General features: G+C 37.8%; 1 long non-coding RNA gene across 1 annotated transcript; it reads left to right on the forward strand.

The window, feature by feature from the left end:
* The first annotated feature begins 1,334 nt into the window (after positions 1-1,334).
* Positions 1,335-25,389, forward strand: LOC109268829 (uncharacterized). Its single transcript, XR_002080808.2, has 5 exons — positions 1,335-1,422; positions 18,630-18,873; positions 19,450-19,610; positions 20,921-21,007; positions 24,739-25,389. It is a non-coding gene; the product is annotated as an uncharacterized LOC109268829 (long non-coding RNA).
* The last annotated feature ends 208 nt before the right edge of the window (positions 25,390-25,597 follow it).

Genomic DNA, 25,597 nt, shown 5'->3' on the forward strand with positions numbered 1-25,597 from the left:
GTCCTTGTTTTTAAGTCTAGTTTTGTCTGATAGAAATACCAGCTTTCTTTATGCCTCCATTTGTATGGTAAATGTTTGTCTGTCATTTTACTTTAAATCTTCATGTGTGTCTAGGTCTGAAGTCAGTCTCCTGTAGGCAGCATGTAGATGGCGTTGCTTTTCTTTTTCTTTTTTTTTTTATCCATTCAGTCATTGTATGTCTTTTGATTGAAACATTTATTCCATTTCCATCTACAGTAATTATTGACAGGTATGTACTTTATTGCCATTTTGTTACTTATTTTGTGGTTGTTCTTGTAGTCCTCTGCTGTTCCTTTCTTCTCTTGCTCTTGTCTCACAATTTGGTGCTTTTCTTTAGTGGTATGCTTGGATTCCTTTCTCTTTATGTTTTGTGTATCTACTACAAGTTTTTGATTTGTGTTTGCCATTAGGTTTATACACATAAAGTAGTCTATATTAACATGATGGTTAGTCAGTTTGAACTCATTCTAAAAGGACACAATTTTTACTCCTCCATTCCACATTTTGTGTATATGATGTCATATTTTACATCATTTTATTTTGTGAATTCCTTGACTGCTTTTTATACATATAATTGATTTTATTGCTTTTGTTCTAATTGATTAACTAACTACATCTATAATGTTTGCAATTTACCTGTAAAATATTGTCCTTTCCTAATTTTCTTGCTCCTGATTAATGTTTCTTGTAAGGATGGTTTGGTGGTGATGAACTTCTCTAACTCTTGTTTGTTTAGGAAATTCTTTATCTCTCCTTCTATTCTGAATGATAGCCTTGCTGAATAGAGTGTTCTTGGTTGCAGGCTTTTTCCTTTCAGCACTTTAAATATACCATCCCTCTCCCTTCTGGCTTGCAAAGTTTCTGTTGAAAAATCAGCTGATGGCCTTCTGGGGTTTCCCTTGTAAGTAACTATTTTCTTTTCTCTTGCTGCTTTAAAAACTCTGTCTTTAGCACTACTTTTTGCTGTTTTAATGATTATGTGTCTTGATGTGAACCTCCTTGGGTTGATTTTGTTGGGGGCACTCTGTGTATCCTGCATCTGGATTTCTGTTTTCTTCCCCAGATTAGGGACATTTTCAGCTATTATTTCTTCAAATAAATTTTTTGCCCTTTTTCTCTTCTTTTTTTGGTATTCTTATAATGCAAATATTATGCTTGATGATGTTGCTGAGTTCCCTTAACCCAACTTCCTTTTTTATTATTTTTTTCTGTGCCATTAAGCTTGGTTTCTTTCCCTTACTCTGTTTTACAGGTGACTGATCCATTCTTCTGCTTCCTTTAATCTGCTACTAATTGCCTCCAGTGTATTTTTACTTTCAGTTATTGAGTTCATCATCTCTGATTTGCTCTATCTCTTTGTTGAAGGTGTCACTGAAATCTTCCACCTTTTTCTCAAATCAAGTAAGTATCTTTATGATCATTACTTTGAATTATTTATCAGGCATATTGCTTATCTCCATTTTATCTAGCTCTTTTGTTGTGGTTTTGTCCTGTTCTTTCATTTGGGACATATTCCTCTGTTTCCTCATTTTATCTAACATTCTGTGTTTGTTTCTATGTATTAAGAAAGTCAGCTATCTCTCTTGATCTTCAAAGTAGCAGCCTTATGAAGAGGTCCTGTGGTGCCCTGTAGTACAATGTTCTCTGTTCACCGGACACTTCAGGGGTGTCTGCTATGTGGATTCCATGTGCTCTACTGTTGTAAATGAACTGCTTATGCCTTCAGTCCAGTCAGCTTCAATGGCCCACTTTGCCTGTTATTGGTGTATTGGGTGGGGTTTGGTCCCTGCGCTGTTAACTGGTCAGTCTAGAAATGCCTTGGGTTTGTAATTGAGTGCAAGCCAATTAATTTTAAGAAACTGCAGACACTGAAGCTCAGAAATCTGAGTAGAAGTTACTTTTTTTGTCTGAGACACTTATATTTATAAAGGAAATTTACAGTTGTAAGAGTTGTACCAGGAAAAGGGGAATGACTCAAACACAAATTTGTCAATGGAGAAGCAACAACTTAAATTTATATAACAACCTTAGTTTTATTTATTGTGTTTTCTTGGTAACTTCCCATAACTGGCTTCCCAATCCTAATATCTTCTTTGTCTTTAGCTGAAGATGGTATTTAAGGTGATGGCTTTGACCTTTTTAAGGGGTTACTCAGTTTTCCTGGGTATCTCCCTGTATATAGAAGATACACATGTTATTTAAAATGTTTATTTCTTTCTCCTGTTAATCTGTCTTAAATCAATTGAATTATAGATCATCCAGAAGAACCTAAAAGGGAATAAAAGAAAACTTTTCTACCCCTACAGAAGGAAAGAGAGAGGATGGCTCTCATTACTTCTAAAGCAAAGTTTATAATTCAAGCCCTAAAGGGAAAAAATACATAGGATATGCAAACACAAGTTGAAATATATTCAGTCATTGAGTCTGTGTGATTAAAGAAATGAAAATCTGCAGAGAAATAAGCTCGACAATCCCTGGGACTATTGTTAAAGAGAATCTTGGCAGCCTTTCATTTCATTAAGCAGAACTTGGGGAAATTATCCATTACAGACAAGTTCTTTAAAAATGGTCATTCACCCAAACTTTACTACAAGATTTCAAGGAAATACCCTTTTTTCTTTAAGAACCCAAAAAGTAGGCAATGATCTCTACACTAATCATTAGTCACCTAAGCACACAGGTTAGAAGTGATTTCAAGGGCTCATCTGATTTATCCTCTCATTTTGAAATCTTCCCAAAGTCAAGAAGATACCTTTTTAGGGGTGCCTGGGTGGCTCAATGGGTTAGCATCCAAATCTTGATTTCAGCTCAGATCATGATCTTATGGTCATGAAATGGAGCCCCACATGGGGCTCCGTGCTAAATGTGGCGTTTGCTTGGAATTCTCTCCCTCTCTCTCTCTCTCTCTGGTCTTTCCTCTCTCTCTCTCTCTCTCTCTCTCTCTTTCTCTCTCTCTCTCTCTCAAAATAAATAAACATTAAAAAAATTTTAGGGGTGCCTGGGTGGCTCAGTCGGTTAAGTGTCTGACTTCAGCTCAGGTCATCATCTTGCAGTTCAGGAGTTTGAGCCCCATGTCGGGCTCTGTGCTGATAGCTTAGAGCCTGAAGCCTGCTTCAGATTGGGGGACACAATCTCTCTCTGCCCCTCCCCTGCTCATGCTCTCTTTCTCTGCCTCTCAAAAATAAATAAACGTTAAAAAAATTTTTTTTAAGTGTTAAAAAGAAGATCCCTTATTTTAAAATATTCTGGGGGCTTTATCAAGAACTTCAAGTGTGAATTTTTTTGAATTGTAGACATGAACATTTTTACTTGCTTAGTTTATAGTTTATAATTAGATGGTGATATTAAAAAATAGTCCAGCAAATAACTGTCCTATAAGAGTTTTGCTAATGCCAGAAAACTTTAAAATCATTAGGAAAAAGTGTGAAATATTACTATCTGTAACAGAAGCAAAATATGGTTTAGATTGCAATAGAATTTTCAGTAAAATGCATACATGGTATGCTAAGAGCATAAGAAGTGCTCAGAAAATATTTGTTGAGTGAATGACTGATGTTTTGCCTCATGGGAAAAAGTGCCACTTAATGATAAGAATACAATGTTTTAAAGAAGAGAATTGCAGGAACTTGAAGGAACAGCTAAATGCCAGTAAGTTTTGAAATAGTACTATCAAGCATGCAATTGATAGTGTTACCTCTTACTTATGATTAGTCAAATAAAGTAATGAACCTGCATTGGATTTTTAGAGAGGCATTCAGATTTTGAAAGCTTTGCTTTTAGGTGAAAGCAGCAGAACTAGTTTATTCTGCTTATTTTGCCGGAGTGTTGGTTTTAATCGGCTTTAATTGGCATTGTCAACTGAGAAAAGGAGGTGAACTGAAAAAGAAACAAAGGCCTTTATTGCAGAGGTCTCAAAATTGCAAATTGGGGAGCACAGATTCTGGCAGCAATCAGGAAGTTTCTTGCCTGTACAAGGAAAGCAAGGGATTTTTATGAGAGAGAGGAAGAGGGGGAGCAAATGCTCGACTTAGAAAAGGAGGAAAAGGAAAAACATTGCCAACTGGTTACTAACATGATGAACCACCTTTGTTTTTACACTTTGATCGACAAACTTATTGGTGTTACGGTTTATTGGTGTACGCATTAGTTAACTACTCTGTCTTCAACAGGTCCCCACTGACAGTTTTATGGTCTGGATGCCACTGGTCCTGTCGATTTTACAAGCAACTGCTTGTAAAACAATTAGCATTTCTGACCCAGTTCAAAAGGTCCTTTCGCCCAGTTCAAGAGTTCATTAGTTAGAAAAGAAAATGAAACTTCAAATGGAGACTCTCTTGTTCAGAAGTTTTATATAATTTCACAGCAGAAAGGGCTCTCTTCCAAAGTATCACTGCGTACCCACCTAAAATGAATCTCTTTGCATGAGAAGCAAGTGATATAATGTAAAAAGCACAGAGTTTGGAATCTGACACACTAGCACAAATCAAAGCCCCGACATTTATAGTTCCATGTGACCTAGGGCAAAAAACTTAATGTGTTTGAGCCTCTTTATTTTATCTGAAAAATGGAGACAAGAGCATTTACCTTCCAGGATTGTTGTGAGAATTAGTGATAATAAATGTAAAATTCCTAACATATAAATGTTAAATTAAAAATTACTATTATCAGGGTGCTTGGGTAGATCAGTTGGTTAAGTGTCTAACTCTTGATTTTGGCTCAGATCATGATCTCGCGGCTCATGAGATTGAGCCCCGTGTTAGGTTCTATGCCGAAAGCCAGAACCTGCTTGGCATTCTCTCTCTCTCTTCTTTTCTCTGTGCCCCTCCCCTGCTTGCTCTCTCTCTCTCAAAATAAGTACTTTTAAAAATTATTATCAAAACTATAAAGAATATTCCAAAATGAGAAAATGTTTAAAAATAAGACAAATTATGGAATAATTATTAATTTAAAAATAATAATGTTCAGGACTACAATTCTGAAGTATTAGCCAGAATCTGAAGTATTTTCTTTTTTTTTCTTTTTTTTTTTTGTTTCAAAATAATTGACACACAATGTTACGTTAGTTTCAAGTGTACAACGGTAGTGATTCAACAGGACCTGAAGTATTTTCTACTCAGTATGTTATTTTTTAATTTTTTGGTTTGTATCAAAACATTGAAGCTTACATTAAAGTTGAAGACTAGCACCTAGAGCCAACAATTGGACAATGTATTGCCACATTCGCGCGCTCTCTCATTCTATTACACACAAATACGCATACACGCACGTATTTTTTTTTGCATCTTGAGAAAAAAATGAAAAATATCATGACAATTCATTCCTAAATTCTCTAGCATGCTTTTCCTGAGAATGAGGACATTCAACAAGCTAATATATTTTAATGCACCAATCAGGACAAGTAGATGTAAACAAATTGTAACTGTGAAAACCAGAGTCTTTTTCTTGAGTTGGAAATCTCTGCACTTTTCTAGGTACCAATTTGCACTGGTAACTAGTTTATTACAAAGTTAGAGTTTTATCATCAGTAACCGTATTCATGAAAACATGTGCTTTTTTTTTCTGAATGGCTATAAACACTCTATCAAGTTATTTTAAATGTCAGCATTTATATAAAATAGTTATGTAGAACCTTCAAGTCCCTGGGGTGTAGATATGGTGCGCATGAGCCTGGTAGAACATGAGCTTTAATATACCAATACAGCTGTGGAAAGATACAAATGACTGTGTAGACACACCCAAAGATGTGAAGACCAATTTTTCAAACTTTATAACACACTGCTGGGTTTTCTCTAGTCTTTGTTCTACACCTTCTCTGGACAATAACTCAGTTGTGCCGGGTTAATATTGTCATGCAATATCTACCCACCACAGAGAACTCTTACAGAAAGGGACTTTCACAACCTTATTCTTTCCCTTCAGTTTTCCCCCTCAGCTCTAGTCAATCATCTCTGCCTTTATTTATGCATAGTTGAGACAATTCTACCTGAGGCAACTTTTCAATAAGTGAACTCACCTTTGTTAACAAAGCCCTCTCAAATTCCTCTTTTGAAGCTTTCACTCAATTATCACATCTCACTCCCTCTCTATATCTTAGCCTTTGTCTTTTCCTTCTCTTTTTTATTATGGACTAATAAAATAATCCCAATCACTATCAATTATCTAGTTAACCTTGGGCAAATTGCTCAAACCTTCCTGGACCTCAATTTTCCCTCCTGGCAGCCAAGGTTGAGTAAGTTCTACTTGCAAAAGCAGAATTGGGAGTTCTGCTTGAGTGAGATTAGGTGAATTCTGACTTCAACCTGCTTGAGTTCAAATCTCTGCTTCTCAACTACTAGTTTGATGGCTGTGAGTGAGTTATTTAACTTTTCATACCTTGGTGTCCTATTTGTAAGGCAGGCATGTTAATAAGAGTAGCTGCCTCTTAATATAGAGATAATATTTGTAACCAAGGACATTATAACTGAAAAATGTTAAGACTGGTGCTGGAATTCACCCACACCAAGGAAAGAAACATCAGTAGCTCTGAGATCCGTATGGATAATAAAGAACCAATAGAATGAAAGGTCTAAAACTACTGAGCACGTGTCAAACATCTTATCAGAATAAATAACTATAAATGCCTCCCCTTTGCTACCTCATCATCCCCTTTCTTCTCATCCTCTAACCAAACCTACTTGTCATCAAAAAGTCAATTAAAATAAAATTCCTTGACATTATTTTAAAATTGCTTTCATTATAACAGTCTGATTTTCTAAAAGTTAATTGTATATTATACCAGGTAACCTCAGAAGCTAATTATGTAGGATGTGGTTAGGGCTTAACCACAATGTATATTATTTCTAAGTTCTCATTAGGGAAAAGTATGAATTTCAAAGAGTTAAAAACAAGGTTCATGAACAGAGCATATGTCAAAGACATTTAACTGCTTAATTAGGGAACAAGCAGAAAGATGAAGCTAGTTCCAAAGAGAAAAGGAGAGACAAGTATACACAGAAAGTGGAAGAAAGAACACTGAAAAAGGGTTGCTAAGTTAGATTTTAAAATAGTGATTGCTATGATCTGAATGTTTTTGTGCCTCCCAAATTCATATGTTGAAATCCTAATCTTTGGGAGGTGCTTAAATCAAGAGGTAGATTTCTTATGTATAGGATTACTGTTTTGTGAAAGAGGCTCCAGAAAAATCCTTGGTCCCTTCTGACATGTGACCTGGAAGGGGGAGTCCTCATCCAACTATGCTGGCACCTTGATCTCTGACTTTTGGCTTCTAAACTGTGAGAAATAAATTCTGTCATTTATAAACCACCGAGTCTGTGATATTTTGTTACAGCAGTGCAAACAGACTAAGACAATGATTAATTTCCTTCATGGCAATAAACTAGAAAGTTGGGGCTTTCTTTCCTCCTAGAAAAACATTGTTTGCTTCTCTAGCAGAAAAATAATTTGCAATTTAACAATATTTGTCAAACATCTACCTTTGTAAAGTCTGGGCTCAACTAACACCAAGCTATTGACTAAGTCAAACAAAAGTTGCAATCTCTCAATGCCTTTAAGCATGCCTACTGATTAGACAGTACTTTAGTATGATAGTGGAAACACCCTCAGTAATATTTTTGAATTACCTTTAAGTTTGGGGTAATATTGTTTTCAATGGTTTCATTTTACGAGGAAACATTTGCTCCACTCTAAATTCTAAGCCATTTATAAGCCATCTGTAAATTGAGTTTTTCGTATACAAAAGAAATAGGCAAGTATGACCTGTGACTTTGGGTTTCATTTACTTAATTTAGGAAGACAGCATATACATGCAGAAATGACTCAAAGATACTTATGAAAATGTTTTTAAAAGTTAAACTCAGGGGCACCTGGGTGGCTCCATCAGTTAAGCCTCTGACTCTTGATTTCAGCTCAGGTCATGATCTTGCGGTCATGAGATCCAGCCCCAAGTCAGGCTCTGTGCTGGTCATGGAGCCTGCTTAAGATTCTCTTTCTTCCTCTCCCTCTGCCCTTCCTCCTGCTCACATGTGTGTGCACTCTCTCCCTCTCTCTCTCAAAAAAAGTTGTTTTAGGGGCACCTAGGTGGCTCAGTTGGTTAAGCATCTGACTTTAGCTCAGGTCATGACCTCATGGTTTGTGAGTTCGAGCCCCATGTCAGGCTCTGTGCTGACAGCTCAGAGCCTGGAGCCTGCTTCAGATTCTGTGTCGCTCTCTCTTCCCCCCGCTCAAGCTCTGTCTCTCAAAAATAAATAAGTGTTAAAAAAATTTTTTTAAAGAAAAAAATTGTTTTACAGTTTAATTCAATGAATGAATAAGTAGTCGGAATCAGTTCTAGCTTAACGCAGGTAGTCAGAAAACTATAAACATAATCTTTACACTTAAAACAATATACCAGCTTTTGAAAGAAATTACATAGCTTCAACATCCATACTATGTACTATACATTTAAAAATTTGTATTTAGTTTATTTGAGAATTCATTCCAAAAATTCTATCAGTTTAAATTCAGTTCTTATACTAAGACAATAATTTTGAAGTCCCCTCTTCTCCTCTGACTCCTGTGTATATATAGGATGGAAACCCAAAAAAAGCCTGGCTTTTTCTATGAAAAGGTCAGATTAGTATGCAGGTACAGTGAAAGAATACATACTCCACAGTAATTTTTTTTTTTTTTTTTTTTAGTTTTACTGAAGGCAATGCCTTTGAAATCACACATCCGATATTATAAAAACATGCAGCTAAAATGAGCAATTCCGGTTTTGGAGAAATTTTCTTTAAAAATTCTTTTCAAAATATCCATGTCTTCTCTTTTGAAAATCCATGCTTAAATAAAGAAGAGAATGTCTGAAAGTTTCCAAGAGACTACTATACCTATTGTACCTTACTTCCTTGTAGGAAATGTAATCTTGAGTTAAAACAGTTCTTATTAAAAAAAAAAAAAAAACTCATACAAATCAATAAGAAAACACAAAGACACCAATCGATAAGAAGGCTAAAAGTACAAAAAGAAAACTGAGAGAGGAACTGCTGCTCAGCAGACTTAAGGGAATATGTTCTTAGTGCTCAGAGAAAGCAAATTAAAGCAAACTATCAATATTCACCTTAATTGGTATATCGGTTTTCTAGGGCTGCCTTCACAAATTACCATGACCTGTATGGCTTAAAACAACAGAAATTTATTCTCTCTCAGTTCTGGAGGCTGGAAATCTGAAATGAAGGTGTTGTCAGGGCCATGAATTCTCTGGAGGCTATAGGCAAGAATCTTTCCTTGCCTCTTCCTGGCTTCTGCTGGTGGCAGCAACCCTTGCTGTTTCTTGACTTACCATTCCATCTCTCCAATCCCTGCCTCCATCTCCACGTGGCATTCTTCCCCTGCGTGTGCATCTCTGTGTCCGAAGTCCCTCTTCCAGAAGTCATTGGACTAGGGCTCATCCTAATCCACCATAACCACACTGTAACTTGATTGCATCTGTAAAGACCCTCTTTCTGAGTAAGGTCACATTCTGATGTTCCTGGTAGGCATGAAGGTGGGGACCATGGGGACACTATTCAACCCAGTACAGTTAGCTAAGATTTTTACTTAGTAGTAGGCTCAGTACTTGGAGTCAACAGAGACTGGTCTCCATCTCCCATACCACATCTGATCACTAGCAAGTCTGTTCTTACTTCATGTTTAAAATATCTTCTGGGGGTGACACCTGGGTGACTCAGTCGGTTAAGCATCCAACTCTTGGTTTCAGTTCAGGTCACAATCTCACAGTTTGTGATTTTGAGCCTGCTTGGGATCCTCTGTCTCCCTCTCTCTCTGCTTCTCCCCTGCTTGCTCTCTATCTCTCTCTCTCTCAAAAGTAAATTAAAAAAAATTAAAATTATATGTCTTCTGGGGGCACCTCGGTGACTCAATCAGTTCAGGGTCCAATTCTTGATTTCAGCTCAGGTCATGATCTTAGCAGAGAGCCTGAGCATAGAGCCTGCTTGAGATTCTCTTTCCCTCTCCTCACTCATTCTCTCTCTTTCTAAAAATAATAAAAGAACAGAAGAGAAGAGAAGAGAAGAGAAGAGAAGAGAAGAGAAGAGAAGAGAAAAGAAAATAGTATCTTCTGAATCTGACTTCTCACCATCATCTTTCTATCTAGACTATTGCAGTGGTCACCTACTTGGTTTCCTGTCTCTGCACTTACCCCCTTACATTCTCTTCTCCAGACTGTGCCAGGGTAAGCCTTCAAAACCCCAATCACAGAATGTCGCCTCTTCATTCAAACTCTTCCAGGATCTTTTCATCACAATTAGAATGGAGTACAAAATCTGTCAGGTTGTAAGAGGCCATGTACTCCAGACCCTGGAGTCCAGACTTCTCTGGTCTCATTCTTAACCGTATCTCCTTGTTTCATGCCTCTCGGGTCACTCCACCCTTCATATAAGGCATCTATGTTCCCACTTGCAGCCATTTGCACGTGTTCTCTCAGTCTGCAGTGGTCTTCCTCAAGATCTTACCATGGTTGACTGATTCACTCTATTCACATCTATTCACTCTATTCACAATAGCTTTGGCTATGCATTGACCTTTAGAGTGAGTACTGAAAGATATGAATTTATTGTCATTATGTTGCTTGTAGAGTTGGAATTTCTGTTAGTGTTCTCTGGTCCTTTCTAGTCTCTGTTGCTTTGGGTATTTATTTATTTATTTATTTTTTCATCTTTTCTCGCCTCAGAGAGTCCCTCTTAAAATTTCTTGCAGGGCTGGTTTAGTGGTCACAAATTCCTTTAATTTTTGTTTTTCTGGGAACCTTTTATCTCTCCTTCTATTTTGAATGACAGCCTTGCTGGATAAAGAATTCTTGGCTGTATGGTTTTTTGATTCAGCACATTGAATATATCCTGCCACTCCTTTCTGGCCTGCCAAGTTTCTGTGGATAGGTCTGCTATGAACATGATCTGTCTTCCCTTGTACGTTAGGGACTTTTTTTCCCCCTTTCTGCCATCATGATTCTTTCCTTTCCTGAATATTTTGTGAGTTTGACTATGATATGCCTTGTTGATGGTCGGTTTTTGTTGAATCTAATGGGAGTCCTCTGTGCTTCCTGGATTTGGATGTCTATGTGTTTCTCCAAGTTAGGAAAATTTTCCACTATGATTTGTTCACATAACCCTTCTACCCCTATTTTTCTCTCTTCCTCTTCTGGGACCCCTACGCTTCTGGTGTTGTTCCTTTTTTATGAGTCACTGATTTCTCTAATTCTAAGTCATGCTCTTTTGCCTTAATCTCCCTATTTTTTTCTGCTTCATTAATCTCCATAAGTTTGTCCTCTGTATCTTTTTTTCTTTGTTCTGCCTCATCCAACCTTGCCACTGTGGCATCCATTGGAGATTGCAGCACAGTTATACCATTTTTTAAATTTCATCCTGACTAGCTTTTACTTCTTTTATCTCTGCAGAAAAGGATTCTAATCTATTTTCAACTCCAGCTAGTGTTCTTATTATCGTGAATTCTAAATTCTGGTTCAGACATCTTGGTTTAGTCCCTGGCTGTCATTTCTTCCTGCTCTTTCTTTTGGGGTAATTTCCTTAGTTTCATCATTTTGAAGGGATAAAAGGAATTAATGAGCTAAAAAATTAAAATTAAAAACAATATTAAAATTAAAAAATGAAACACACACACGCACACATACACAAATCGAATAAATGATCCTAGATCCTAGGTGTGTTTTGGTGTGTGTGTTGAAAGGGCCTTGATAGATTAGAGAAAAAAGGGGAAAGAAAAAAAAGGAAATCGTTTGAAAATTTGAAAAAATGAATACACTGAAATAGAATAAAATGAAATGATGGAAGTAAAATAGAATTGAAAAAATTTACACAAACATATAAAATATAGTAGAAAAAATTAAAGGAAAATATTTTTAATAAAAATTGAAAATAAAAATGAATTTTAATCTTTATTCCAAAAAAAGAAAGAAATGAAAAAGAAAAAAGAAAAAAGAAAAAGAAAATTGAATAGATGGGCCAGCAAACAGACTGAAATACGACTGTAATTAATTTGTTTTCCCTAGAAGTAAAACTATGAAGCGCTGTATAATCTATAAACTAAGCAGGCAGAGAAACTTGTATTCCTGAAGAGTGAGGTTGGCCCAATTGGATGGGGCTTAGTGTAATAACTCTGTTCTCCACTAGGTGGTGCTACTTAGCTTACTGGGGTGGATTGTTGTGGTGCTTGTAGGTGTGTGTGTGCGTGCACATGTGCGGGAGCAGTGAAAATGGCATCACCCAGCTACCCAGTCTCTAGTGTCAGAACTCCTCTGATCAGCAATCGTGTACCTGTCCTTTGTCTTTGGCTTCCATCCATTCCCTGCTTTTACGCTGTGACCAAGCCCCAGGCAGAACTTCCCTTCTGAGTTTTATCTCAGATGTGGCTCTTTTTCCCACCCTCTTATTTCTGAGGGACTGCAACTTTGACCCGTTCTGCCCCTCTGTGGGAGGGTCTCACTGAGCAATGGCCTGGTGCTGGCTGCACCCAGGAATGTTCACAGGACCATGCTGCTGAGACTGCGGCTGGGTGCTAGCCCACCCCAGAAAAAGTTCATGTGATTGTGTAGCAGCAGCGTTTCAGGGATTATGGCAAATCACAACACACATCTGGCACCAGGCTTCACCCCCAGGGACCTTGTTCCAGCACCAGTGAATGCAGTTGTTCTCCCAGGTCCACTGCAGCCTTTGCCTTTGGTGGACTCACACAGCCTCTACCAGGTGCCCTCCCAGCAGGGGAACCGGCTCTTCCTGTGTGGCCCAAAGGCCTCCAGGCTTCACTCTGCTCCTGAGGTTTCGCCCTTCTCACCAGAGCACCACCAGGTATGGAGCTACAGAGTTTCAGACTCTGCACTCCCCCTGTTTATAGAGTCTTAATGGAATTTAAACTCTCTCATTTCTCCTTTCTCCCTTTTCAGTCCCTGTGGCTGTTTATACTTTTCCACTTTCTCTCCAGCTGCTTTTGGTGGGGATGTGCTTTTCCCATATTCTCCCCACCGTATCCATCCTCTCTCTGCATGCAAAAGCAGCTCCTTGCCCTCCATGGCTTCTCTCCCTCAGTTTACCTCTCCACACCACGTATCTGCTGAACTCTGTGATTCAGGTTGTGCAGATTGTTGTGTTAATCCTCAGATCAGTTTCCTAGGTGTGCAGGATGGTTTAGTGTTGGTCTGGCTGTATTTCATGGACATGAGACAAGAAAAAACTTCCATGCTGTTCTGCCATCTTGGCTCCTCCCTCTAGAAGTTTTTTTTAAATATTTTTTTAATGTTTATTTATTTTTGACAGAGAGACAAAGCATGAACGGGGAAGGGGCAGATAGAGAGGAAGACACAGAATCCAAAGCAGGCTCCAGGCTCTGAGCTGTCAGCACAGAGCCTGACGTGGGGCTCGAACTCACAGACCATGAGATCACGACCTGAGCCGAAGTCAGATGCTCAACTGACTGAGCCACCCAGCACCCCTAGAAGTTTTTTTTTTAATGTTTATTTATTTTGAGAGACTGTGCACATGCACATGTGAGTGGGGGAGGGGTAAAGAGAGAAAGAGAGAATCCCAAGCAGGCTCCACATTGTCAATGCAGAGCCTGACACAGGGCTCAATCTGATGAACCATGAGATCATGACCTGAACCAAAATCAAGAGTTGGATACTCAACCAACTGAGCCACCCAGGTGCCCCCTTTTAGAAGTATTAAAACCCACATAGGTAAGGCTGACCAAATATAACATGAAATAGACCAGCCTGTTATATTAGAGTTTTTGGCATAGAGATGCTACAGAAATAATACAGAAACCAGCTTCAGTGAGTTCTACATATTGAGTACTGGAACATATACAGGATCAGAACCTAATGGGGAATGAAGTACACCATGATCAAACTAGACAAGCATGCTTTAATCTCTCTAAATTTGGTGCTTCAGGTAAACTGTATTAGAGAATGCCATTCAGGTTTGAAGGTAAGGTAAAGTTTCCTATTCTCTTCCCTCCGAGTTGAAGGCAGCTGATTCTACAGGGTACACACTCAACCTGAATTGCTCACCCAGGTGCAGGAAAAGTTGTTACTGAGTCAAAGAACAGTGATCCTCTATCACTGAGATAGTTAGGGCTCCCAGATATAAATACTGCTCAGCCAAATGCACAGAAGTCACTTACACCTGGATGAAGAACATAAATGAGCATGGTATATCTTCAAGTCTTAACGTTGAGACAAAAAGAATCTGCCCAATATTAAATGTGCACCAATGAAGCTCAAATTCTAAGTAACTGGAATCACCATCTCCTCATTGAGGGAGCGTCGTGGTTGAATTGTGTCTCCCCAAAAAGATACCTTCCAGTCCTAACCCTCCCCCACGCCATTCCCTTGAATGTGATCTTATTTGGCAACAGTGTCTTTGCAGATGTAATTAAATAAAGGTTAAGTCATGATGCATTAAGGTAGGCCCTAATCCAATGACTAGTATTCTTGTAAGAAGAGTGAAATTTTGTCCCAGAGACAAACACCAGAGGGAAGAACACCATGTAAAGATGGAGGCATAGAGGAGAGTTAGAGCAGCTGCAAACCAAGGTGTGCCAGCAGCCACCAGAAGCTAGGAAGAGGCGAGGAAGCATTCTTCCCTAGAGCTGTCAGAAGGGAGCATGGTCCTACCAATACCTGGATTCAGAATTCTGGTCTCCAGCACTGTGAGAGAAAAACCTCCTGTTGCTTTAAACCACTCAGTTGGTTACAGTAGCTCTAAAAAACTAACGCAGGAAGGAATAAGAAATAAGTTGGAGAGAAAGTTTGGAAGTGTTTCTTCCCTTCCAACTCTCCCTCAAATGGAAGAAAGAGGCTTTATCCCAATGGAATCAGGGAGGATAAATATTGGAAAGTGAGAACTTTTCTGTTTCTCTCCTGCATTTCTGCTTCTACTGTTTGATAAAAATCTACAAAAGCCTTTCTGCTGTGTTTCCCTTGGCCAGCGAACTGGAAAGTTCAGCAATGAGAGCTAGTGATCTCTGAAATTGGTAGGAATGAGATATTAATTATTTAACTCCACAGACATGGTATGCCCTAAGCCAAAAGTTTATTTTCTTTACCATTTCATATTTCAAAATATGCTTAACCACTATTTTTAAAATACTCACCAGAGATTGGTAATAAACTAGAATAGTATCTTTGGCTCCAATTTTGAAAATTAAACTCCTGCTCCCAATATTACTTCCTAATTGAAAATCTTCCCTTATATCAATCTCCCCTTTATCACTGATGAAATTCAAGCTAAATTGAATTTTATGTTGACAAAAGCAAATCAGAAAGTATTAGTGTCAAAATATAAAATTAAAATATCAGTCTTTTCACTCATTAAAGAATACAAAATTGTCTCTTAAAAATAAATATGCATTACCAGTAAAATAAATTTACTCTAGGACAAATAATAAACAATTTATATATTAATTTTCTTTTTTAATACAGCTTATATACAAATTAACTTCTGGTGAAGTGACTACAAGGCCATATTCTTAGCTAGTTTCTACTTGTGGTGTTGGGAGTTTTCACATAGAGACAAAAATTGGGGAGAAGTTAATCATTTTTTCTAGATTTGTAATGTACTTATGAATAAATAAGTAAACTTTGGAAAAAAATAGCCAGAATGTTAAGATCTAAGATGTCTTTAAGAAACAAATATGTTTACTCTAAAAATAGAAAGGTAAAAGGCCAGATTTGTAATACAAGACAATTTAGGCAAATGCTTCAATGTACTTATTAAATCATGCTTTTAAAAAAGAATCATCTCATTTTATTGAGGAAGGAAGTTATCTAAAAAAAAAATCTGTCACATATTGAAGGAGCATGGGTATAAACAAAGAAATAAAGGAAAAGGATTTCTATTTATTTCAATTATTTTATAGCTTTTACATGTTGATTATTTTACTTGAATGAATCCCTGGACTTGAACTGATTTTTTTTAAAAATAACAAAAAAGAAGGGAAGAGAGGTGATGGGGATAGACTTTTAAGATTGAAGGGAAGGGACTCCTGGGTGGCTCAGTCAGTTATCGATGTGAAATATCATATTGATAGCAAAACTATTTTAAATATAAGCTTTGTTTTTAATAGCAACACATGCTGTTTATGGCTTATCTTGTCTCTATTCTACATGACTAACTTTCACATCTGCTTCTTTCAAACTTCTATTTGACCTTTGAACTTCTTTTTCTCTCTCCTTTCTCCTTCCCTCCCCCTTTCTTTTTTTAGAAAAAGGATGCTATAACATGCTGATAATAGTGATGAAAAGTAGAAGAAAAAGTGAGATTAGTTGGTAAGTTTTTAAGTCAAAGGGGGTGAAATTTATTCGTTATTGTCTCTGTAGCATAAAATAATTTAAATTCTTATAAATTTAAGCAAATTTACAATTAACTATATCCTAAAATTATACACAAAAAGGTAGATTTGAAGTTATTTGTGAATGACTTCTTCCATATTCCACACCTTCCCCTACTCTCCAGATTCCTTTAAAGCCAAATTTTTTAAAATACAGAAATAATGTCTTTTCAAAGTTATTTTTTTTAAGTCAAAGATTCAAAAGGTAGAAAATGAAGACCAGTCTGGTACAGGCTTAGTTCATTTCACAAAGGCAACCACTCTCAACAGTTTCATTTTGCTCTTCTTGTGGGTATGGTCATCATTTACCTCAATTCCTTAACTTCCATACAGTTTTTATAAATGATTAACCTACTGGGTGTCTGGGTGGCTTAGTTGGTTAAGCGTCTGAATCTTGGTTTCAGCCCAGGTCATGATCTCATGGTTTGTGGGTTTGAGCCCCACATCAGGCTGTGTGCTGACCGTGTGGAGCCTGCTTAGGATTCTCTCTCTCCCCTTCTCTCTCTGCCCCTTCCCTGCTCATGCTCTAAATAAATAAATAAATAAATAAATAAATAAATAAATTTTTTAAAAGTAAAATAAACAATTAACCTACTACTTTCATTATGTTTCCATTTACATGTTAATTTTCCTAATTTTCTTACTCCTGATTATGCCCTTTCCTGTCTGTTGAAAGAATTCCCTTTAACATACCTTGTAAGGATGGTTTAGTGATAATGAATTTCTTTAACTTTTGTTTGTCTGAGAAACTTAATTGCAGGGTTTTTTGTTTTTCTCTTACCACTTTGAAAATATCATCGCCACTCCCTTCTGGCCTGCAAAGTTTCTGCTGATGGCTTTCTGAGGTTTTCTTTGTAGGTAACTATTTTCTTTTCTTTTGCTGCTTTAAAATTTTGTCTTTGTTACTACTTTTTGCTATTTTAATGATTATGTGTTTTGGTGTGGTACCCCTTGGGTTGACTGTATTGGGGTTGCTGTATATATCTGTATCTGGATTTCTGTTTCCTTTCTCAGATTTGGGAAACTTTCAGCTATTATTTCTTCAAGGTTTTCTGCCCCTTCTCTCTTTCTTCTCCTTCTGGGGTACCTATCATGTGCATGTTATTACACTTGATAGTATTTACTGAGTACCCTTAAACTATTCCCAAGGCTCATTATTCTGTGTTGTTTTTGCCATTCATCTCGGTTGCTTTGTATTACTCTGTGTTCCAGTTGTTGATTTGTTTTTCTGTCTCCTCTAATCTGCTATTGATTCACTTGACTATGCTTTTACTTTCAGGTATTGAGTACTTCATCTCTGATTTATTCCTTTTTATATTTGTTTGTTGAAGTTCTCACTAAGTGAAGTATCTCACAAGTCCCATGAATGTCTTTATGATGATTACTTTGGATTCTCTCTCGGGCATATTGCTCATCTCCATTTCATTTAGATCTTTTGCTATGGTTTTTCCTGCTCCTTCATTTGGGACATATTCCTCTGTCTCCTCACTTTATGTAACTCTCTGTGTCTGTTTTTATGCATTAGGAAAGTAGTTACATCTCCTAATCTTGAAAGTAGTGGATTTATGAAGAGGGTCTTGTAGTGCCCTGTAGTGCAATGTCACCTGTTCCCAGAAACTGTCACTTCAGGGGTGTCTTTTATGTGTTGTGCTCTCCCTACTCTTGTGGTTGTGCCACATTTCCCTTCAGTCCAGTCATCTGGCAATAGTGCCCCTTGCTTGTTGTGGCCAGGTTTCAGGCCCTGTGCTGTTAAGAGGCCATTTTGGGCTGTCCTGGGCTTGAGTTGGGTTAGACCAGATTTTTGCCTGAACTGTGGCAGCTCCAAACTGCAGGGAACTCTCCCTGTATTGTCACCTGAGAGGCTTTTTTAAGTGGTCAGGGCCTGTAGCCCAACAAGATGTCTGTCCCCAGTCCATCTGTTTGGGTTGCAGTGACCCTGAACTATGGGAATCCCTCTTTGTTCTGCCCCTTGTAATATTTTTGTTGGTAGGTGAAGTCAGCAGTGAGATCAGATATCTGCCCCATCTCCCTGCCCAACTTCTAGGACTGCAATGGGACTTGTCTGTGTGGTTATCTTCCCTTGTGCTGAAGAGTATCTTTGGAGTGGTGCTGACCACTGTTGGGTCTGCTTTGAATGCCAAGTTGGGCAGGTTGAATGGGGCTATCTGCTGGGAAACAGGGGGTTGGGGGCAGGACACATGGTGTTAGCAAAGTATGCACTTGTCTGCTTACAGGATGGAACCTGGAGCCACATTGGAGGGACTTCTACTAGTGAAGCAAATTGGACAGCGCAATCCACAGGAGAACACAAGGGTGGACATACAGTGTTAGCAAGCTAGGTTGCAAGTATTCTTACTGGTTCCTGTAGGTGTTCTAATATCCAGGCTAGGAAGTGTGGGAGAGAAATGGTACCCACCAGCTCTTTTGTTCTTGGAGAAATCTCCTAAGGATCTCTGCCCCTCCAGCATACATTAAGAGGTTAGTAAATAAATACCCTTCTTGTGTACCCCAAGCACTTTCAAAATGCTGTTTCTATGCTCTAACTCAGCAGGGCTGTTTGTTGTGCTGTCTTTTTTTTTTTTTTTTTAAGTTTATTTAATTATGTTGAGAGACAGAGAGAGTGAGTAGGGGAGGGGCAGAGAGAGAAAGAGAGAGAGAATCCCAAGCAGGCTCCATGCTGTCAGTGCAGAGCCTGATGCAGGACTTGAAATCATGAACTGTGAGATCATGACTTGAGCCAAAACCAAGTCAGATGCTTAACCGACTGAGCCACCCAGGCATCCCTGTTGTCCAGTCTTTTTAAGGGCAGAGACTGTTTCCTATTGCCCTCCAGCTCTCCCAAAGCTGAGCTTATTGATGTTTAAACTTTCTTGTGGTAAGCCCTACTAATTGCAAAAACTTGCAAAGTTAAGTCCCTCTGGTTTTCAAAACCAAATGATATGGGGACTTATCTTCCCATTGCAGGTCCCCTGTGTCTGGGTGCCTGGTGTGGAGTCTGTTCCTCTCTCTTCCGCATACTTATGGCATCCCTCCCTTTTGTGGTTGGTCTCACAGGTTAGTTTGATTGTTGACTACATCTCTGCCCTTCCATCCATTTTCAATGTGGCCTCTTCTCTATGATGAACTGTGAAGAGTCTGTTCTGCCCAGACTCCACATGATTTTCTGGGTTAGTTATGCTGATGTGGGTGTTATCTACCTGTGTTCATGGTCCAAGGTGAGCTTAGGTTCTTCCTATTCTGCCATCTTCTCTGGAAGTTGGCTTTCTCGTGAAGATCTTGATCTCTTTGTCTCTCAGGACCAACATTTTTCAATTTTGTTAAGAAAGCCCTGACCTTTCCCAGGATGAAACACAAAGTAAAGAAAAGCACTGGAATGACTGGTTAGAAATATAAATTAATTAATAATTTGAAAGGAGCCTGATTCCATTTCCCTTAAATCTCCAATGACAACACAGAGAAGCAGATGAAAATCACAATATTTCAATCTAATCATGTGAACCACCACGTGCTAGAATTGTGGAGCAAAGTCTGCCAATGGTAAATCTAGTACCAAAGGATTCGTAGAAAATGATTCAAGTTTTGCCTCATAGATAGGCGTTATTTTATTTAATAATAAGAGAGACAGAGAGTGGGAATTAAAAAAAAAACAAAAAACAGAATCTAGAAAGTGCTTAACATCTGCCCCTCAGTGTGTAAGATCAGAAGCCATACTCTATTTCATACTGCTGCTCTGTGACACCACAGAGAAGAGTCAACCCCATCTCCGTCCCTGTTTGTTTCCAATATGTACCCTAAAGCAGAATCTCCCAGCAGGTAGGGGGGACTTGTGGTAGCTCCTTGATTTAAAGACATAGTTGGGGGGCAGGTAGGGGGAAATTATGGTATAAAAATTCTTCAAATACCCCATTAATGAAAAGTATCAACTAAACGGTGAGTTTAGGTTTGAAAACTGCCTCAGAAACCAATAGAAATATTTATTGAAAGCCAGCAAGAAACTGGAAATTAATATTTAAGTATATCCATCTACATTTCAGCTAAAGATTTGGAAAGTTTACCAAGAGTGGGACCTTAACCATTTATTCTCTGGTCTTTTGACAAACACTGACTTAGGACTGAATCTCTTTCTGTAAGAATTAGCAGAACACACACAGAAAATACAGGACCTCTGGGAGAAAAGGGAATGAATTTTGCTGTAGAAGAAAGAGTGATAAGGAAATCCTGTGATTTCAACAACATGGATAAACCTTGAGGGTATTATGTTACGAGAAATAAGTTAGACAAAGAAAGACAAATGCCATATGCTCTCACTTGTTTGTAGAATCTAAAACAAAAACAAAAACAAAAACCCACTCTCATAGATACAGAGAACAGACTGGTGGTTACGAGAGGCAGAAGTGAGGGGTGGAGGAAATGGGTGAAGTTGGTCAAAAGATACAATTTTCCAGTTATAAAATAAATAAGTTGTGGATATGTAATATACAGCATGGTGACTATAATTAACAATACTATATTTTGTATTTGAAAGTTGCTAAGAGACATCTTAAAGTCCTTATCGAAAGAAAAACAAATTTCTACATATGGATGGTGATGACTGTTAACTAGACATACTGTGGTGAGTATTTTGCAATACATACCTAATCATTACATAATACATATCTAATCTAATATCTAATCATTATCTTGTACACCTAAAACATAATGTTATATGCCAATTATATGTCAATAAAAAATGAATGTGTGACAACTAAAATGTTTAGAGAAAAAATTTCTAAAAATATAAGATTCTAGAGAATATTTCAATAAGCTGGTATTATCAACAAAGGACTCATGGCTTCTATGAAAAGAGAATCAGAGAAAAATAACAGAGAAACCAAAAAGCAACACTATGAGATGAAAAAGTAATAGAAAGAGAAGAAAGGGAAGGATGAACACATTAAGATGGAAAGGAAAAATGCCGAATTATGGAATGAATGTAACCTCCCCAAAATCATATGTTGGAGTAAAAAATCCAGTGTGGCTCTTTTGGAGATGGGGCCTCTAAGAAAGTAATTAATATTAACTGAGGTCATAAGCATGGGGCTCTAATCCAATAGAATTAATGTCCTTCTAAGAAGAAACATCAAAGCACTAGCTCCCACTCTCTGTTTGTGTACAGAAGAAAGGCCATGTGAGGACAGTGAGAAGGCTACCAGACAAAAGAGAGAGAACTCACCAGAAACCCACCGTGCTGGGTCCTTGACCTTGGACTTCTAGCCTCTAGAACTGTGAGACAACAAATTTCTGTTGTTTAAGCCACCAGTCTGTGGCATTTTAACTATGGAAGCTTGAGCAGACTAACATGCTGAGATTAGAATATTTCTATTTAGAAGGAAGCCCAAAATACAGTAACTAAATTAAAACCTGCACTAAAGGTTGGAAACAGCAGGATGTATACTGAAGAAAATGTAATCAGTGTAGAGTGTGTTTCTCACATTTCAGTGTACATGGGGGGTCACCTGAGGTTCTGATCAAGTGGGTCTGGGATCTGAGATTGTACACCTCCAACAAGCTCCACCACAGCTGGTCTGAACACACTGGTCTACACCACAGTGGCTGTTGACAAGTTCAGAAGGTTCTAGACATGACTGAGGAAACATATAGATGTTCATGTGTCTAAAAGAAAGATCAGTACAAATGCAACAACAGAATAATTAAAAGTACAATAGAAAGAAATGTTGCTGAGGTCCAGAGGGAACTGAGAGTTCAGAGAAAGGCACTACCATTTTATGTGCAAAATTCAGTGAAACATTTTGGTACCTCTTCCCCAAACTGAAGAAAAACAAAACAGAACAAAACAAACCCCCCTCAAAAAAATACAACTAACATAACCAAAGGGGTAAAAAAGGAAGAAGACGAGACAGATTTATATTTCTCACATTCATTTGTAATAGAGGAAAATGCAAACAATCTCAATGTCCAATAATAAACTGTTTTAAAATGGTGGTATGTTCATAGAGCAGAAACTATGCTACAGGTCAAGTTACATAGCAGAAATATAACCAATAATATTAAAAATGTTGACAATATGTTGTAAAGTGGAAAAGGAAAGTTGCAAAACAGCATATAATTCTGCTCCTATAAAATATGTGAATATATTCATTGAAAAAACTGTAAGGATAAAGGCCTGCTTCCTAATATGTGATTGCAGGTAACATTTATATCCTTTCTTGCTGGTATTGCCTAAATTCTCTATAGTGATGATAAAATAGGTCTAGAAAAAAATGTCTAGAAAATATAAATCACTGAGGCACCTGGGTGGCTCAGTGGGTTAAGCGTCCAACTCTTGGTTTTGGCTCAGGTCATGATCTCACAGTTCGTGAGTTCGAGCTCCACATCGGGCTCTGAGCTGACAGCATGGATCCTCCTTCCTGAGATTCTCTCTCTCTCTCTCTCTCTCTCTGCCCCTCCTCTGCTGTCACTGTCTCTCAAAATAAATAAACTTAAAACATTTTTTAAAAAAGAAAATATAAATCACTACTGATGTTATCACTGGGCACTTTATGTCCAATATCTTATTTCATATTTAACTATAAAGATCTAAATGGTTTTAGAAGGTAAATAGACATTGATTGTATTCAAGGAACATTAATTACTACTTACCTTCGGGAAAATTTTCAAGGCAACCAGGGAGAGCATTGCTGTAACTTGACTTCTCTTGTTTGAGAAAATAATTTTCTTGTCCCATTTCTGATTTTCTATCTTAACAAAATTTCAAACATTCAAAAGAGAATAAATAAATGACATTGGAGATGGTTTTATGTTTTCTTGAAATTGTTTTTCAAATCAAAATTCACTTCTGTAAAACTAAGAATAGATAGGATTCTCAATTCTACTATAAATGTCATGACAATTATATCTACTGAGCAACAGATTTTTAAAGTAAAAATGAGGGAGAATGGGTGCTAGAGCAGATGTATTTTTATGCCCAAGTGATGATAGAACCTGTTTTTTTTTTTTTAGTTAGAAGGAAAAAAAAAACGTACTATTTTGGAAATAGATTTTTTTTTTTTTACTGTTTTGCCCTAAATGTACTTTGGTTTTACTTTCTATGGGCACTTCCTAAATCTAACTGCATATTCTGAATCAAAAGTTACAGAGATTTTCCCACATATATCCAATCTGCAAGTTCAACATGATTGCCTATCAAGCACAATGTAGTGGGGAAAACATTAGATTTGAACCACAAGTTGTGTGCTCATATCCCAGATATACTCCCAATTATAAATCTTGAGCAAGTTACTGGAAATTTCTTAAGTCTCCATTTTCTCACTTACACAATGAGATTAGTACCATCTACCTTACAAAATTGCTGGGGAGGGGCACCTGGCTAGTTCAGTTGGTTAAGAGTCTGACTTGATTTCAGCTCACAGCTCGTTAGTTCCAGCCCTATGCGGGGCTCTGAGCTGACAGCGTGGAGCCTACTTAGGATTATCTCTCCCCCCCTTTGCCCCTCCCCTGAAATTTCTCTCTCTCTATGTCAAGAATAAATAAATAGGGGTGCCTGGGTGGCTCGGTCGGTTAACCGTCCGACTTCAGCTCAGGTCATGATCTCGCAGTCAGTGAGTTCCAGCCCTGCGTTGGGCTCTGTGCTGACCACTCAGAGCCTGGAGCCTGTTTCAGATTCTGTGTCTCCCTCTCTCTCTGCTCCTCCCCTGTTCATGCTCTGTCTCTCTCTGTCTCAAAAATAAGTAAACGTTAAAAACAAATTTTTTTTAAGAATAAATAAATAAACCTAAAAAAAAAGATTAAACTTGACAAAGCTTACTAAATAAGCGTAAAGCATACTATACCTTTGTTTCCTTTTTATTTTTTCCATCTTCCCTGAAATTTGGTTAAAGCAAATCTTGTTTCAAAGACCCAACATGTGTGTCTCTCTTCCTTGAAGCTAAGGCCATTTCTGGTAAGAGTATGCCCATCGAACTGTGTAATATAAGATGCATATTCTTGTTTTCAGCGGAGACCTTTGTAATTTGTGTCATTTCGCTCTTACCCAAATATTCTCCAACTGTAGATCTCAGACTGTGGCTCTGTCACATGGCATATATCTTCCATGCGCTCGCTGTGTGAGCCCACTTTATCACCCCTGTCATATCCCTACTATGGGAAGGACCTATATAATTAGAAAGTGGTTGCACAGTAACCACATTATCAAGCATCTCATTCCACTTCTGTCTTCTATCTCCAGACAACTAGTGGAGCATTTTTGGTTAATAGTCTTTAACCAGAAAGAGAGAAAGTAAAATTCCAGGTTGCTGATTCAGTTTTTTTTTTTAAGTTATTTCCCTCTATTTTTATATTCACCAGGCTTGTGTGTGAAACAAGAACTGAAGTGCTCACAGATGAGGCAGCGATTAGCATCCAAACCTACCCCATGCCAAGCAAGAGCTGTTGTTGCTGCGATCCAAAGTTATCTAGGTGATCACTGACAAATAGCTTCCCCCAGAACATGAGAAATCTCCAGCCACCTGCTCTTTCTTGGCTGGTGGAGTGAAACAGATTTCCTAGTCTACTGGCTCTGCTAAACTGTGAGTTCCAGGTGAGCCAAAGCCACTCTTCCAGCCATTGAAAGAAAAAAATGACCTCAGTCAGCAGGAGGACTCTCTCCTGCCAGAAGAAAGGAAAAGAGACTTGAGAAATCATTTAACCCAAGACCCTCATTGTACAGATCAGAATTCAGGTCAAGTGCTTCGCCTAAGTCATAAAGCAGTTATTTCATTGCAAAAACAGTATGAGCAAAAACCTCTCTGGCTAAATTAAAGATACTCCCAGGGGGGCATCATGATGTATGTAATGAGCAGAGTACTGGTATTGATTGAGACTCTCTTGGCTTGTATTTTAATTCTTCAATTATATACAAGCTACCAAGGTAACTTTAGCAACTTCAGTTTCCTTGATGCTATCTTACAGGGTCATTTTGAAGAGTACGTGTGACAATTCACATAATAGTCATGTAATTGCAACATGTAATTGTTATGTAATTGTACATAAATTAAGTACATGCTAGCAATTATTATTATTATTCAGTGCTAGCAATTATTATTATTATTCAGTGGCCCAGGAAATGTAAACCTATCAGCTATCTACTGATATCTTCAAAAGAAGAGGACATCCTACAAGGAACTGTGAGGTCGAATAAATTTCCAAAATTTAAAGCTAAAGTTAA

This window comes from Panthera pardus, unplaced genomic scaffold (genome assembly GCF_024362965.1).
Source record: "Panthera pardus isolate Hobbes unplaced genomic scaffold, ASM2436296v1 HiC_scaffold_6, whole genome shotgun sequence".
NCBI lineage: Eukaryota > Metazoa > Chordata > Mammalia > Carnivora > Felidae > Panthera > Panthera pardus.